This window comes from Chlorocebus sabaeus, chromosome 8 (assembly GCF_047675955.1).
Source record: "Chlorocebus sabaeus isolate Y175 chromosome 8, mChlSab1.0.hap1, whole genome shotgun sequence".
Classification (NCBI taxonomy): domain Eukaryota; kingdom Metazoa; phylum Chordata; class Mammalia; order Primates; family Cercopithecidae; genus Chlorocebus; species Chlorocebus sabaeus.
Window position 1 is genome coordinate 93,250,241 of NC_132911.1, and position 17,799 is coordinate 93,268,039.

Consider the following 17,799-nt stretch of genomic DNA (forward strand, 5'->3'; position numbering starts at 1 on the left):
ATGCTTTGAAAAGATTTTTTTCAATGAGCTGCATAAAATGATGACATTTAATATACACAATGAATTAAAAACTTAGGGAACTGAAAAATATATCTGGAAAATAAAGCCTAAAAAACAGTTGAATGTCAGTATACATAAAAGAAACACTGTAGAATTATAAAAATTATTCTTAAAACTCCAGATCTTTCATGTACTAGAAATAGACAAGATTAATTTCTTTTTTTCTTAATTCCTTGTTCATCTATAAAATAATGGACATAGCAATGGAATGAAATGTCATCATGCCATTATTTTCCGGAGTGAGTAGCTTCCTGGAAAATTGAAGAAAATTAATGAAAATGTTTAGAAATAGTGAGATTTAGTAAAAGTAGCATGAAAAATAAATAACTTTTTAATGCATCAGAATAATCTTTTGGAAAATACAGTGAAAATATGCCATTTCTAATTGTCTAGGAACAAATTTTATTAGAATTTTATAAGAGACCAATAAAAAGAATCATCAAAATTTACTGAAAAATACAAAAGAAGACTTGAAAAAATGGAAAGACTGTTCTCCTTCATGAAAAAAATATATTTTGTTCCAAATAACTTACCAATTTAAGAATTCTAATCAGAACTCCAAAAAGTAGAAAGAATCTCAAATTAATGATCTAATATCACACTTAGAGGAAATAGAAAAGCAAAAGCAAACTAACCCTAAAGTTAGTAGATGTAAAGAAATAGTTAAAACCAGAGTTGAGCTGAATGAAATTGATACCCAAAAATCTATGCACGGCATCAATGAAATGAAAAGTTGGTCATTTGAAAAGGTAACCAGAATCAATAGACCACCAGCTAAACTAACAAATAAAAAAGAGAGAGAAGATCCAAATAAGCACAATCAGAAATAACAAAGGTGATATTACAGAAATGCAAATGATCTTCAGAGACTGAGGATCATCTCTATGCACACAATCTAGAAAAACTAGAAAAAATGGATAACTTCCTGGAAACAGACAACTTAAGATTAAATCAAGAAGAAATTGAAACCCTGAAAAAACTAGTATCAAGTTCCAAAATTGAGTCATTAATGAAAAACTTACCAAACAAACAAACAAAAAAGCCAGATCAGACAGACATACAAAGAAGAGCTGGCACCATTTCTACTGAAACTATTCCACAAAACTGAGGAGGAGTAGGCTTCATTACTTGAAAGCAAACTTGATTGAATATATGCAAATCAATTAATGTAATTCATCACATAAACACAATTTTTAAAAACCATATGATCATCTAAATAGATGCTGATAAAGCTTTCAATAAAATCCAAAATTTCTTTATGATAGAAACTCAACAAACTAGATATTGAAGAAATATACCTCAAAATGATGAGTCATCTATGACAAACCTAAAACCAACATCGTACTGAACATGCACAAGTTAGAAGTGTGTACTCTTAAGAAATAGAACAAGACAAGGATACCCGTTTGCACCACTCCTATTCAGCACAGTACTGGAAGTCCTAGCCAGAGCAATCAAGAAATGTTAAAAATAAAAGGCATTCAAATAGGAAGAGAGGAAGCCAGACTTTCTCTCTCTGCTGATTATATGATTCTATACAGAAAACCCTAAAGATTCCACCAAACAGCTCTTACATTTCATTAATGACTTCAGTAAAGTGTCAGAATACATAACTACAAAACATTTCTGAAAGAAATCATAGATGAAACAAACAAATGGAAAAACATTTTACGCTCAAGGATTGGAAGAATCAATAACATTATAATGTCCATATTGCCCAAAGCAATCTATAGATTCAATGCTATTCCTATTCCTATCAAACTACCAATGTCATATTTCACAGGTAGAAAAAACAACTGTAAAATTCATATGGAACTAAAAAAGAGCCTGATTAGCCAAAGCAATCCTAAGCAAAAAGAACAAAGTTGAAGGCATTACATTACCCAACTTTAAATTATACTATAAGGCTATGGCAACCAAAACAGCATGGTACTGGTACCAAAACAGCATGGTACTGGTACAAAAACAGACATGTAGACCGATGGAAAAGAATAGAGAACCCAGAAATAAAGCTGCACACCTACAGCCATCTGATCTTCAAAAAAGTCAAGAAAAATAAGCAATGAAGATAGGATTCCTTATTCAATAAATGATGCTGGATAGCTGGCTGGCTATATGCAGAAAATGAAACTGGACTTCTACTTTTCACCATATACAAAAATTAACTCAAGATGGATTAAAGATTTAAGTGTGAGACCTCAACCTCTGAAAACCTGATATGGTTTGGCTGTGTCCACACTCAAATCTCATCTTGAATTGCAGTTTCTACATGTTGTGGGAGGGACCAGATGGAGACAATTGAATCATGGGGGCAGTTTCCCCCACGCAGTTCTCGTGATAGTGAATGAGTCCTTGCAAGATGATGGTTTAATAAGGGGCTTTTCCCCTTTTGCTCTGCACTTCTCCTTGCTGCTGCTGCTGCCATGTGAAGAAGGACATGTTTGCTTCCCCTTCTGCCATGATTGTAAGTTTCCTGAGGCCTCCCCAGCCCTGAGGAACTGTGAGTCAATTAAACCTCTTCCTTTACTAAATTATCCAGTCTCTCGTATGTCCTTATAGCAGTGTGAGAATGGACTAATACAGAATCCTAGAAGAAAACCTAGGAAACACTATTCTGAATATCAGTTTTGGGAAAGAATTTATGTCTAAGTTCTCAAAAGCAATTATAACAAAAACAAGGATTTGCAAGTGAGAATTAAACTAAAGAGTTTCTGCACAACAAAAGAGACTATCAACAGAGTAAACAAAAACCTACAGTATGCGAGAAAATATTCACAAGCTATACATCCAATAAAGATCTAATACTCAGAATCTATGAGAAACTTAATTCAACAAGCATAAAACAAACAACCTCATTGAAAAGTGGGCAAAAGACATGAACAGAGACTTCTCAAAAGAAAACATATAAATGACCAATAAACATATGAAAAAATGCTCAACATCACTAATCATCAAAGAAATGCAAATTAAAACCACAATGAGATACCATGTAATACCAGTCAGAATGACTATTATTAAAAATTAAATAAACAAACAAAAAACAATGTATGCTAGATAAAAGTGAAAACTTAGGCACTGGGAATATAAATTTGTTCAGTCACTGTGGAAAATAGTTTGGAGATTTATCTGCAAACTTGAAATAGAAATGATAATGTAATCTAGCAATCCTATTACTGGGTGTATATTCAAAGGAAAATATATCATCATACCGAAAAGACACATGCACATCTATATTCATCACAGTACCATCCACAATAGCAAAGACATGGAATCAACCTATATGCCCATCAATGGTAGACTGAATAAAGAAAATGTGGTACATATACACCATGAAATTCTATGTAGCCATAAAAACGAATGAAAGAATGTTCTTTGCAGCCACATGGATGCAGCTGGAGGCCATTATTCCAAGCAAATTAATGCAGGAACAGAAAAGCAAATATTGCAGGTTCGTACTTGTAAATGGGAGCTAACCACTGGGTAATCACAGACATAGCCATGGCAACAATAGAAACTGGGGACTACTAGAGTATGGAGGGAGGGAGATAAGGACTGAGAAACTATTGGGTGCTATGCTCACTATGTTGGGAATCAACCCTACCCCAAACCTTAGCATCATGCGATGTACGCATGTAACAAACCTGCATATCTACCTCCTGAATCTAAAATAAAAGTTGAAATTATTTTTTAAAATTTCAACACGATATTTTTGCATCTTAACTAGCCTATTTTAATGTTCATGTGGGAGAAAGTATGCAGAAAGCAACTGACCAAGGCAGCCTTAATATTCCCGTCAGCTTGACTAAAGTTTAGACAGATATTTTTCTGACTATAGGTCTCTGATCTTCCCATTCTTAGAGCATTTACTTTTAAAAACACAACAGCATTCTTACTCTACACTTCTGAGATACAAATCTACCAGCTTCTTGCCAGTTTCACAGCCCAGGAATGCCTTTCTTAAGAACCTGGAAGCCATACTTTTGAAATGTAATTATCAAGAAAGATAGGGCCTCTATTTTCTAGCTCTGTCAGAGGGTGGGAGCCTAACTTTGATAAGCAACAATTAGCAAACAGAGATGGCCTACTCACGTTGACCATTCTTCCCGTAATGCCCTTCAGTACTTTTTCACAGACTCACCCTAGGGCTTAAAATCTCTCCTTGTTTTGTTTCAGAGGAGTTAAATTCACTCTTTATCCCCATTGTGATTGGCTTGACCCTATTGCAATACCCTTGAATAAAGCCTTCCTTGTCTGTTTCACTCGTTTGATCCAAATTTTCTTTGATAAAACCAAGACACTTTTGAAAAAGAAGAAAAGGGTGTAAGAAGAGGAATGCATATATATTGGGTATCAAGTATCATAAATTTACAATAATTAAAAACCAAGGTATTGGTGCCCAATGAGATAAGTTAACCCTTTTCTCATTTGCCCTGAGAATACTTTCCAGTAGTGCTTGAGGCTGCAGCATTTACCCCAAGATAAACTTTGCCAGAAATATCTGTCTTTTATGATTATTTTTGCATCACTCTAGTATATCAACTTTGGAAACAAAAGGCATCATTCTATTTATGGCATACTGTTTTTAGTAGTTGTATTTCCATTTACAAAATATAGTCATTCTTGATCACTGAAAATGTCAAACCCTAGAAAACAGCATTCCTATGCGTAATGTTAACATTGTTCTCGAACAGTTGTTGGCCAAAGATTCATTTGATGAATCTGATTTTTCTGAAATACACAATTCTGATGATTCAGATGATTCTGATATTAGGTCTGTTTACAAATAACTCCAAGAACAGGTTTTTAAATTTATTTTTTTTTTTGTATTTTATTTTCATGTTGAAAATCAGATTTGCTTCAAGCTCAAAGAGCGTGTTTATGTAAAATTAAATGAGTGCTGGTATTGAACTGTACTTTCTTTTTTCTGAACGGGAAAAGGGTTAATATATCAGAAGAGTCAAAAACATCCCCACATATGTGTGCAAATTTAGTATGTTATACATACAAAATTTTAAATCAGTAAAATAAAATATGAACTATACAATAAAGATGTTGGGACAATGGAATCCCCACATGGAGAAAATAAAGTTTGATCCCAGCCTCATGCCGTACACAAAAATAAATTCTGGTTGGATTAAAACTCTTAATTAGAAATTGAAAAGTTAGAGCCAAGGGGCCAACTATAGCTGAGAATTTATGCGTTTGTTTTAGTTTTAGTCTTACAGCATCATAGTGTTAAAAAAAATACTTTGAACTTGATTACACTTTGAGTGTCTGCCCTGCTACACTAACCCTAACTCGTATTGTCTTGCATCCTGCCTGTTTCTAGGTAGTCAATCATACCTGCAATTTTGTACCTATGATTAAAAAATGGAGTAAATAATTATAAAATATTCAAGGAACATATTTTTAAAAACCATTTTTATAATGGGTAAAATCATAGAAGTCAGTCTGGAAGGATATTCAGCAAAGTGTTAACAGTAGTTTTCTCTGGACAGACAGGAAGTAAGATTAAGTTCAAAAGATGTTGAAGAAAAACTTAAACATTTGATCTAATACACTGAAGCGTTGTTTAAATGTTTCATCACAAGCACATACTCAGGTATTTCTCATGAAAGTTTCATCATAATAAAGTAAATAAAATTGGAACAATATTACCCGTCTCTTATAATTGTATTAAAGATTAAAGCAGATGGCCTAATGCAATCTCTGACACATAATATATACTTGATAAAGTACAGTCATTCTATTAATATTAGAATCATTTTGATAATTTTCTCTATTTTTGTTATCATAAGGTGTGCATGCATTTTACATATTTATCTCTAATAAGAAATCATCACATTTGTACCTTGGGATACAGAAAGTTTAAAAAAAGAAATCATCACAAATTATATATGAGCATTTAATTCAAGAATTGTAATGTGATCATGATAAACCTAGGATATCTAAGGAAAACATACAATTAAAAATATTGCCCTGTATGTGTGGTCCCCCACTCTCTCTGATATGAACCAGGATCCTCATGCCTCTTTAAAAGGCTTAGTGCATGGTTATCAAAATGTATGACAGTCAATAGTTTACACTTAAGAGATAACAACAATAAAAAGCTCTCTGGTAGCAAAAGATGCTTGCTCACAGTGGAATAATTTACTAATGTGGACTTGCAATTGCTGGTTATAAAAGAAGAACTTGAAACAGAAAAAGAGGTCAGATATGATCCTAGCATCTCAAAGCAATGCTACTTTTTACTCAAAATGGAAATCATTGTATCCTCTAATCCCAACCTAGTCTTTTCTCCACAAAAGGGCATCACTACAAATCTGAATGCTTAGAAATTAATAAACTCAGCTAATTCCACTATTTTCTTAAAGGCAGTACAAAGAAAGAAGACGACATGATACCTCCCCAAAGAGAGCTTATAATCTAGTGGAAATATAGAAATAAATCCATAAGACAAGTTAAAGTCTGAACCCTGATGTCTTGAATAACAACCATAAAAATTCAAAGACTATCTATCAGTATGGGATGGAAGAATCAGAGATAGTTTTATATTTAAAATGTGATGATGATGATGATGATGATGATGATAAACACAGCAACAAAAATACCACTAATAACCTAGCTTATGTAGTGTTGCCTGCATGCCAGGTGTGGTTCTGTTTCACATATATTAGTCATTTAATCCTCCCACTAACCCTATGAGGTGAATGTCTTATTTTCCCAATTCTTTAGAAGAGTCACCTGAAGCATAAGGAGGTTAAGCAACTTCCCAGAGTCAAACATTCAGTGTGTCATACTATTAGAACTTGAACCCGGGAAAAAGCTTTAGACCTGATACTACTGGCCAAATATTAGGAAAGCTTGCCCCTTAAAAGATAGATGTTCAGTAATAGTAGCAAATATGACATGATTCACCCACACTCCTTCATACAGTTCCCACTGGGTCTAATATTCCACTACAGTGTAACAATTTTCCAGGACTGGGGAAATAGATGAAAGAAATATGATAGGGAATCTTCAGGCTGTACCTGGTCCATATGAGAATTAAAATTAATAGACAGCCCTCTTCTGCTCAAGTTGAATCACTCAAGCATCTTTGTATGTTCAGGTCCTTAGAAAAGACAGAGAGGGAAAGATAAAATCCAGCTGCGTTTTCTAGGTTTCAATGGGACAAGGGGAAAAATCATTATGGCAGCTAAAAGGAAAACAACAACAAAAAATCAGTTACGAGCTGCCTGTTACCATAAAGATATGCCACTTTCTAAGGGGGTGGTTCTCAAATTTTAGTGTGCATCAGAATCCCCTAGAGGGCTTTTTAAACCATGGACTGCTGGGTGCTACCTTTAATTTCTGATTCAGTAGGCTAAGGAGGGGCCAAGAATTTGTCTGTTTAATGGCCTTCCTGATGCCACTGATGCTTCTGAGGACCACACTGAGAAATAACGATCTAAATATTTTTACATAACTGGGCTTATAGAGTGAATCCTGTTGTGTGCCTGATGAAATGTATTTTATAAATTGTGGTAATTAGAGGGACCAATGGGTTCTTCTCTGTTATTGGTGCATGGCCAAGCAGATATTGGCAAACTTGAGCTTGCATTTCAAAAAACATCCACGATCTTGGATTATTTTGCCTTATAATATATATTGGTTTCCTAAGGTTGCCATAACAAATTATTCAAGTTTTCTGGTTTATTCTCGCACAGTCTAGAGGCCAGAAGTCTGAAATCGAGGTGTCAGCAGGTTTAATTCCTTCTGGAGACTCTGAAAGGGAATCTGTTCCAAGTCTTTCTTCTAGCTTCTGGTGGTGTGCTGGAAATTCTTGGTGTTCTGTGGCTTACAGATGCATCACTTCACTCTCTGCCTCCAGCAGCACATAACATTCTTCCTGTGTGCCTCTCTGTTTCTCTTCTTCTATAAGTGATTAGATTTAAGGCACACCCTAATCTATTAAGACCTCATCTGAACTAATTAAGACCTTGTTTCCAAATAAAGACACATTCCGAGATTTCAGATGGACAGGAATTTGAGAAGGATTCAACCCAGTACCTTCTCTATCCCAGTTTCTTAACTGCGTTGTCATAAATAGTTAAAAATGACAAAATATGGTTCTTCTTTAGTCCTCAGGATTCTCGAAGGAGCACAGAGTATGGAGTCCACAGCCCTTGGCACTGTGAAAAGCTTCATCCTCCATATAGCCTCCTATATCCTTGTGCATTGTACAAGCATTGCCATTTTCTATGCATGCCATCATGTGAAAATGACTGGAAGGCACTACAACCAACTGAACTAAATAGATACAAATAGACTAAGATAATAATTTCATATTCCTCTTCTACTACATTCAAGTCTTATTATGCCAAGTTATCCTAGGAAGTAACAAATCCTATAAAAAAGGAAATCAGTACATTTGTAGTTCCTTTGTGAAAAAAATTAAATTCTGTTGACACCAAAATTGTTGCACTGGAGTTTTATATTTCTCAACAAATTTGAATATTTATGAGTTAGTCATATTTCAATATTTGGCAATCTTTTGAAAAATATACAATAGATACTATGTGTCAGTCTAAAGATGCAAAGATACTAAATAAGACACAGTCTCTTCCTTTAAAGACTTTAAGAGTCAGTGAAGGAAATGGCTCAAAAGGCAAAATTTTAAAACAATCTGTTAATACAGACATAGAGATATACAAAGAGAGTTTGGACCTATTTGGGAAAAGTGACCGAGTAAGGCTTCTTAATGACATCCATGTTAAAAAATCCAGTGGTCCATTTTAAATCCTCATCTTGACTTGGAAGCATCATTTTAAATAGATTTTGCCTCCACAATTTAGAATCCCAGGACTCTGCTCTTTTGTGGTGCTCCTGCTTCTTCATTGCCTTCCCTTTAATTTTCTTTTCCTTAATCTACTTTATCTCACCAGTCTCTAAAGTGTGTTGGCTCTAGAGCTCAGTCTTCAAGTCTCTTTTCTATTGTGCTTTTTTTCCTTTTCTTTATGTCTTTCTTTTTCTTTTCTTTCTTTCTTTCTTTCTTTTTCTTTTTCTTTTTTTTTTTTTTTGTGTGTGTGTGTGTGTGTGTGTGTGTGATTTCCTCCAGCCTTGTGGCTTTAAACACCAACTGTTTATATCTGATTCTCACAGCTATCTCTTTGCCCTGGACTTTTCCCCTGAATTCTAGATTCATATATCTAATGACATTTTCAACTCCACTTAGTTGTTTAATAATAGTCATCTCAAGCTTCATCTATTCATCAACAAATTTCTGGTTTTTCCCATAAAATCTTACCTCTTCCCTTGTTCTCTCCCTCTAAGGAAATGGAAACTCTATTGATATAGTTTATCAGACCAAAAATCTTGGTGTCATCTTTGATTATTCTCTTTATATCACTATGTACATCCAGTTTATTATTAAATGCTGCTGATAATTACCCTTAAAACGTATTCACAATCCAACTAGTTTTTGCCACCTTCACATAAACACAACCTAGGCTCATCAACTCTCGGATGGTGGCAAAAACTTCCTAGCTGGTGCCTTGCCTTTGCCATTCTTCTCAGTCAGTCTGTTCTCAGTGTTTCACTCAGAATGATGTTTTTAAAATTTAATTCAGATCATAGGACTTCGGGGGGCAAAACCCTCTGAGATGGGTAATATTGAGTGTCAACTTGATTGCATTGAAAAATGCAAAGTACTGATCCTGAGCCTGTCTGTGAGGGTGTCGCCAGCGATTAACATTTGAGTCAGTGGGCTGGGAAAGGCAGACACACCCTTAATCTGAGTGGGCACCATCTCATCAGCTGCCAGTGCAGCCAGAATATAAAAGCAGGAAGAAAAATGTGAAAAGGACAGATTGGCTTAGCCTCCCAGCTCACATCTTTCTCTCGTACTGGATGCTTCCTGCGCTCGAACATGAGACTCGAAGTTCTTCAGCTTTGGAACTCAGACTGGCTTCCTTGCTCCTCAGCTTGCAGACAGCCTATTGTGGGAACTTGTGATCCTGTGAGTTAATACTCCTTAATAAACTCCCACATATATATATGTTTGTGAATACACACACACACACACATATCTCCTATTAGTTCTGTCCCTCCAGAGAACCCTAATACAGATTTTGGTACCAGGGTGGTTCTAGAAGAATAGAACAGAATATTAAAGATGGAGTTCTTTCCTTGATTTTGAAGTTTCTGGAGTTGGCTACTTAATATTAGACACAAAAACTCTAAGGACTCTACTTCTAATAGTATGAAAAACACTGATAGTCCTTGGCGTGAACTGTTTAGAGAGTTATGCAGAAAAAAATGCATTTGACACACTTGATTCACTGCTCTTGAGAGGCAAGGAATTTAGTGACTCTATACATAATAACTTTGACCATATATGGAGAACCAAGGAACATAACGAAGCTAGTTGGTTGCTCCTAAGTTCACTGAATAAAGTGATGAAAGAAAATTATGAACTCAGGGATTCTAACGCCCAGCTTCAGAAGCAGATACTGAGCCTCAGATCTGATTGCCCTGAGTCAGTCTTGTCTCCTGTAGAAAAAGAGCTGAAATTGTGGAAAATCAGACACAAGCTCTTATGTGAGTGGCTGACCTGCAAGGAAAGGTGCGTGCACAGCCTTGCCAGGTGTCTACTGTTAAAGTGAAGGCATTGATTGGAAACGAATGAGACTCTGCAACCTGGAATGGGGATGTGTGGGAGGACCCTGATGAAGCTGGGGACACTGAGCTTGTAAACTCTGATGAAACTTTTTTGCCAGAAGAAACAGCTTTTCCATCTCCAGTAGTGGCAAAATCCCCTCTCCAACCCACGCTGCCATAAGCCTTTCCACCTTTGTCCAAGGATATAAATAATGTGTTGCCTGAGGCAACAGTGATGGCCTCCCCTAAGGCAGTTGCCAGCCAAGATAATGTTGATTTTCCTCAGGAGCCACTCCCAACACCCTTGTTTGCTTCTAGACCGATAACTAGACTAAAGTCCCGGTGGGCCCCTACAGGTGAGGTTTACAGTGTGACCCATGAGGAGGTGTGCTACACTCAAAAAGAACTGCTTGATTTCTAATTTATATAAGCAGAAATCTGGAGAACAGGCATGGGAATGGATATGAAAGGTGTGGGATAACGGTGGAAGGGACATAGAGTTGGATCAGGCTGCATTTATTCATTCGGGCCAACTAAGTAGGGACTCTGCATTTAATGTTGCAACTCGGGAAGTTTAAAAAGGTTCTAATAGTTTATTTGCTTGGTTAGCTGACATATGGATTAAAAGATGGCCCACTATAAGCGAGCTGGAAATGCTTGATCTCCCTTGGTTTAATGTAGAGGAAGGGATCCAAAGACTTAGGGAGGTTGGGATCATGGAGTGGATTACTTTCTTTAGACCTACTCATCCCAGCTGGGAGGGTTCAGAAAATATACCCTTGACCAATGCTTTGTAAAATGGATTTGTGAGGGCAGCACCTGGATCTTTGAAGAGTCCTGTAATTGCTCTTCTCTGTATGTCAGATCTAACAGTGGGAACTGCAGTCACTTGACTACAAAATTTAAGTACAATGGGAATAATTGGATCCCAACGTGGTAGGGGCCAAGTGACAGCACTTACTCAAACATCAAAGGCAAGGTGGGTGTAGCTGGCATAATGGATAGCAGAGGCAAAGCAGCAATCAGAATAGTCTGATTCATGCAAAGCTTTGGCATTGGCTAATTAATCACGGTGTTCCTAGAAGTGAAATTGATAGGAAGCCTACTACATTCCTACTTAATTTATATAAGCAAAAATATTCCAGGTCAAGTGGAAAAAAGACTAATTTGAATTATAAAAACAGAGAATTACTGTCCTCAATCAATTTCCAGACTTGAGCCAGTTTACAGACCCAGAACCTCTTGTGAAGGGGAGGCTGGGTCCTGTTGAGGAAAGACCCCAACACACTGCCGAAAATTTATGCTGTTAATCTTCCTTCCATCCTTCGCCAAGGAGACCTCCGGTCTTTTACCAGGGTAACTGTGCACTGGGGAAAGGGAAATTATCAGACATTTTGGGGACTACTGGACACTGGCTCTGAGTTGACATTTATTCCAAGAGACCCAAAACGTCACTGTGGTCCTCCAGTTAAAGTAGGGGCTTATGAAGGTCAGGTAATTAATGGGCTTTTATCTCAGGTCTGACTTACAGTGGGTCCCCAGACTTATCCTGTCATCATTTCCCAAGTGCCAGAATGCATAATTGGCATAGACATACTTAACAACTGGGAGAACCCCCACTTTGGCTCCCTGACTGGTAGGGTGAGGGTTATTATGGTGGGAAAGGCCAAATGGAAACCATTAGAGCTGCCCATACCTAGAAAAATAGTAAATCAAAAACAACATCACATCTCTGGATGGATTGCAGAGATTAGTACCACTATCAAGGTCTTGAAAGGTACAGGGTGGTGATTTTCATCACATCCCCATTCAACTCTCCCATTTGGCCTATGCAGAAGACAGATGGATCTTGGAGAATGACAGTGGATTGTCGTAAGCTTAACCAAGTGGTGACTCCAATTGCAGCTGCTGTACCAGATGTGGTTTCATTGCTTGAGCAAATTAACACGTCTCCTGGTACCTGGTTGCAACCATTGACTTGGCAAATGCCTTGTTCTCCATTTCTGTACATAAGGTCCTCCAGAAGTAATTTGCCTTCAGCTGCCAAGGCCAGCAGTATACCTTTACTGTCCTGCCTCAGGGGTATATCAACTCTCTGGCTTTGTGTCATAGTCTCATTTGGAGAGAGCTTCATTGGTTTTCACTTCCACAAGATATCACACAGGTCCATTATATCGATGCATTATGCTGATCGGATCCAGTGAGCAAGAATTGGATCCAGTGAGCAAACACACTGGACTTCTTGGTGAGACATTTGCATGCCAGAGAATGGGAAATAAATTTGACTAAAATTCAGGAAACTTCTACCTCAGCAAAATTTCTGGGGGTCCAGTGGAGTGGGGCCTCTTGAGATATTCCAAGGTGAAGAATACATTGCTGCATTTGTCCCCTCCTACAACCAAGAAGGAGGCACAATGCCTAGTGGGCCTATTTGAATTTTGGAGGCAACACGTTCCTCATTTGGACGTGTTTTTCTGGCCCATTTATTGAGTGACCTGAAAGGCTGCTAGTTTTGAGTGGGGTCCAGAACAGAAGAAGGCTCTGCAACAGGTCCAGGCTGCTGGGCAAGCTGCTCTGCCACTTAGGCCATATGACCCAGCAGATCCAATGACGCTTGAGGTATCCGTGGCAGATAGGGATGCTGTTTGGAGCCTTTGGCAGGCCCCCACAGATGAATCACAATGGAGGCCTATAGGATTTTGGAGCAAGGCCCTGACATCTTTTGCAGATAACTACTCTCCATTTGAGAAACAGCTCTTGGCCCATTACTGGAGTTTGGTGGAAACTGAACGTTTGACTATGGGTCATCAAGTCACCATGTGACCTGAACGGCCTATCATAAACTGGGTGCTTTCTGATCCATCTAGCCATAAAGTGGGTCATGCACAGCAACATTCCATCATCAAATAAGAGTGGTATATATGTGATTGGGCTTCAGCATGTCCTGAAGGCACAAGTAAGTTACCTGAGGAAGTGGTTCAAATGCCCATGGTCTTCACTTCTGCGACCCTGCCTTCTCTCCCCTAGCCTGAACTGATGGCTCCATGAGGAGTTCCCTATAATCAGTTGACAGAGGAAGAGAAGACTAGGGCCTCATTCACAGATGGTTCTGCATGATATGAAGGCACCATCCGAAAGTGGACAGCTGCAGCACTACAGCCCCTTTCTAGGATGTCCCTGAAGAACAGTGATGAAGGGAAGTCTTCCCAGGGGGCAGAATGTTGATCAGTGCACCTGGTTGTGCACTTTGCATGGAAGGATAAATGACCAGATGTGTGATTATATACTGACTCGTGGGCTGTAGCCAATGGTTTGACTGGATGGTCAGGGACTTTAAAGCATGATTAGAAAACTGGTGACAAAAGAAATTTGAGGAAGAGGTATGTGGATGGACCTCCCTGAGTGGTCAAAAACTGTGAAGATATTTGTATCCCATGTCAGTGCTCACCACCAGGTGACCTCAGCAGAGAATTTTAATAATCAAGTGGATAGGATGACCCGTTCTGTGGACACCACTCAGCCTCTTTCCCCAGCCAACCCTGTCATCACCCAATGCTCCCATGAACAAAATGGCCAGTGGCAGGGATGGAGGTTATGCATGGGCCCAGCAACATGGACTTCCACTCACCAAGGCTGACCTGGCTAAGGCCACTGCTGAGTGTTCAATTTGCCAGCACCAGAGACCAACACTGAGCCCTGGATATGGCACCATTACTCAGGGTGATCAGCCAGCTACCTGGTGGCAGGTTGATTATATTGGACCTCTTCCATGATCATGGAAAGGGAAGAGGTTTGTCCTTCCTGGAATACATACTTACTCAGGATATGGGTTTGCCTCTCCTGCATGCAATGTTTCTGCCAAGACTACCATCCATGGACTCACAGAATGCCATCATGGTATTCCACACAGCATTGCCTCTGACCAAGGCACTCACTCACTTTACAGCTAAAGTGTGGCAGTGGGCTCATGCTCCTGGAATTCACTGATCTCACCATGTGCCCATCATCTTGAAGCAGCTGGATTGATAGAATGGTGGAATGGCCTTTTGAAGCCACAATTACAACACCAACTAGGTGACAACACATTGCAGGACTGGGGCAAAGTTCTCCAGAAGGCAGTGCATGCTCTGAATCAGCATCCAATAAAAGGTACTGTTTCTCCCATAGCCAGAATTCACGAGTCCAGGAATCAAGGGGTGGAAGTGGAAACGGCACCACTCACCATCACCCCTAGTGATCCACTAGCAAAATTTTTTCTTCCTGTTCCCATGACTTTATGTTCTGCTAGCCTAGAGGTCTTAGTTCCAGAAGGAGAAATGCTGCCACGAGGCAACACAACAACAATTTCATTAAACTGGAAGTTAAGATTGCCACCTGGACACTTTGAGCTCCTCCTACATTTAAGTCAACAGGTTAAGAAGGGAGTTACAGTGTTGGCTGGGGTAATTGACCCAGGCTATCAAGATGAAATCAGTCTACTACTCCATAAGGGAGGTAAGGAAGAGTATGCATGGAATGTAGGAGATCCATTAGGACATCACTTAGTACTACCATGCCCTGTGATTAAGGTCAGTGGGAAACTACAACAGCCCAATCCAGGCAGGACTACAAATGGTCCAGACCCTTTAGGAATGAAGGTTTGGGTCACTCCACCAGGAAAAAAGTCATGACATGCTGAGGTGCTTGCTGAAGGCAAAGGTACTACAACATGGGTAGTAGCAGAAAGTAGTCATCAATACCAGCTATGACCACATAACCTGTTACAGAAATTAGGATTGTAATTGTAATGAGTATTTCCTCCCTCTTTTGTTAAAAACATGTTTGTGCATGTATATACCTGTACTAAGAAAATAGGTTCATTTTATTTTATTTTTCATCATGTGGCATAGATTTATTGACTTCATGTCAGCATTTAAGTATTGTTAAGTTCATGTAATAGCATTTAGGTTGGTGATTGGTGCGTTTCCGGTTGTACGAAGGATAGTTGTATTATGTTAGGCATATTTATGACCTCATTATTGTCTTTATTTGAAGATTATGTATGATCTCAGGAGATGTGTATGGGTTCAAGTTGACAAGGGATGGACTTGTGATGATTAATACTGAGTCTCAACTTGATTGGATTGAAGGATACAAAGTATTGATCCTGTATGTCTGCGAGGGTGTTGCCAAAAGAGATTAACATTTGATTCAGTGGGCTGAGAAAGGCAGACCCACCCTTAATCTGGGTGGGCACCATCTAATCAGCTGCCAGTGCAGCCAGAATATAAATGCAGGCAGAAAAACGTGAAAAGTCTAGACGGGCTTAGCCTCCAAGCCTACATCTTTATCCTGTGCTGGCTGCTTCCTTCCCTTGAACATCAGACTCCAAGTTGTTCAGTTTTGGGACTTGGACTGGCTTCCTTGCTCTTCAGCTTGTAGAAACCCTATTGTGGGACTTTGTGGTCCTGTGAGTTAACACTCCTTAATAAACTATATATATATAGGAGTTCCCTCCATTATGGAGGGAATATGTGAGTTCACTTTGAACAGGTTGAGTTTGAGGTAGTTGTGCAAATATATATATATATATATAATTATTTTTATTTTAATATATAAAATATATTTTTAATATTTTAATATATAAAATATATTTTTAATATATAAAATATATTTTTATTTTATATATAAAATTATTAAGGAGGTAATTCCTTAAGATAATTATTGGCATTCCTTAATAAAGGCATTTATTCCTCAATAAAGGTAATTATTGGTATTCGTTAATAAAGATAATTTTTCCTTACTAAAGGTTATATATATATATATATATGAGTTTATTAAGGAGGTAATTCCTTAACAAAGGTAATTGTTAAAGGGAATATGTAAGTTCATTTTGAACAGGTTGAGTTTGAGGCCCTAGCCTCTCTCAATGTCTCCTCTGACCCAATACTCTCTCTCTCTGGTAATATATTTCCAAAATTTCAAATGTTTTCCATAGCTATATTTATAGCCCAGATGGGTCCTCAAGATTTAGGCCAAGAATAACCCACCACCTACCTGTTGGACATCACCACTTGGAATTTGCACAAGTACCTCAAACTCAACTAATAGTGTGTATATTTATATAAAAAATTACATAAAATATAATATAAAATTTATATTATATAAAACATAATATACATTAAACATATATCTAAAACATTTATATATTTAATACATTTATTTAATTATTCAATTATTTAATTAATATACAATATATTATATATCGTATAATCTATATTATAGATTATATATTTATATATGATATATATTTAATATATTATATAATAACTATATTATTTATATATAATAGCTATTCATTAGCTCCCTCAGTTTTAAGGATGAGAAAACTGAAACTCGAAAGTGAACTATACAAGCCCAAGTGGGTGACTTCATTCAGATTCCAGGGATAACTGAGGCTCAGGCCTTTCTCAAGCGTGTAGCTTGAGTTGATGGTAATATCATCAATGGAACCCAAGAAGACATATGAAGGAGTCCATTATGGAGGGAATATGTGAGTTCATTTTGAAAGGTCAAGTTTGAGGTACTTGGGTGAATTCCAGGTGGTGATGTCCAACAGGTAGGTAGTGGGTTATTCTTGTCCTAAATCTTGAGGGCCCATCTGGGCTGTAAATACAGCTATGGAAGACATTTGAAATTTTGGAAATATATTGCCAGAGAGAGTATTGTGTCAAAAGAGACTTTGAGAGAGGCTAGGGCACTGGGGTATACCAGAACTTCAATTGGAGATGAAAGGGCATGAAAGAGAGAGAGAGGTAATAACAGCAATGTGTGATACAACTAATCTCCACTATGTATTCTAAATTCATATATTTCATGTCTACCATATGTCAGGCTCTGCACCAAGTTCTGACCATGAAGCAGTGAAAATAATGGACCTAAAAGCTACAAACTCTGCCTTCATGGCTCTCACAGTCCTGTGGGAAAAAAATAAATGAGCCAGATAACCATGAAGGTCTTTTTTTTTTTTTTTTAATTTATTTATTATTATTAAACTTCAAGTTGTAGGGTACATGTGCACAACGTGCAGGTTTGCTACATATGTATACTTGTGCCATG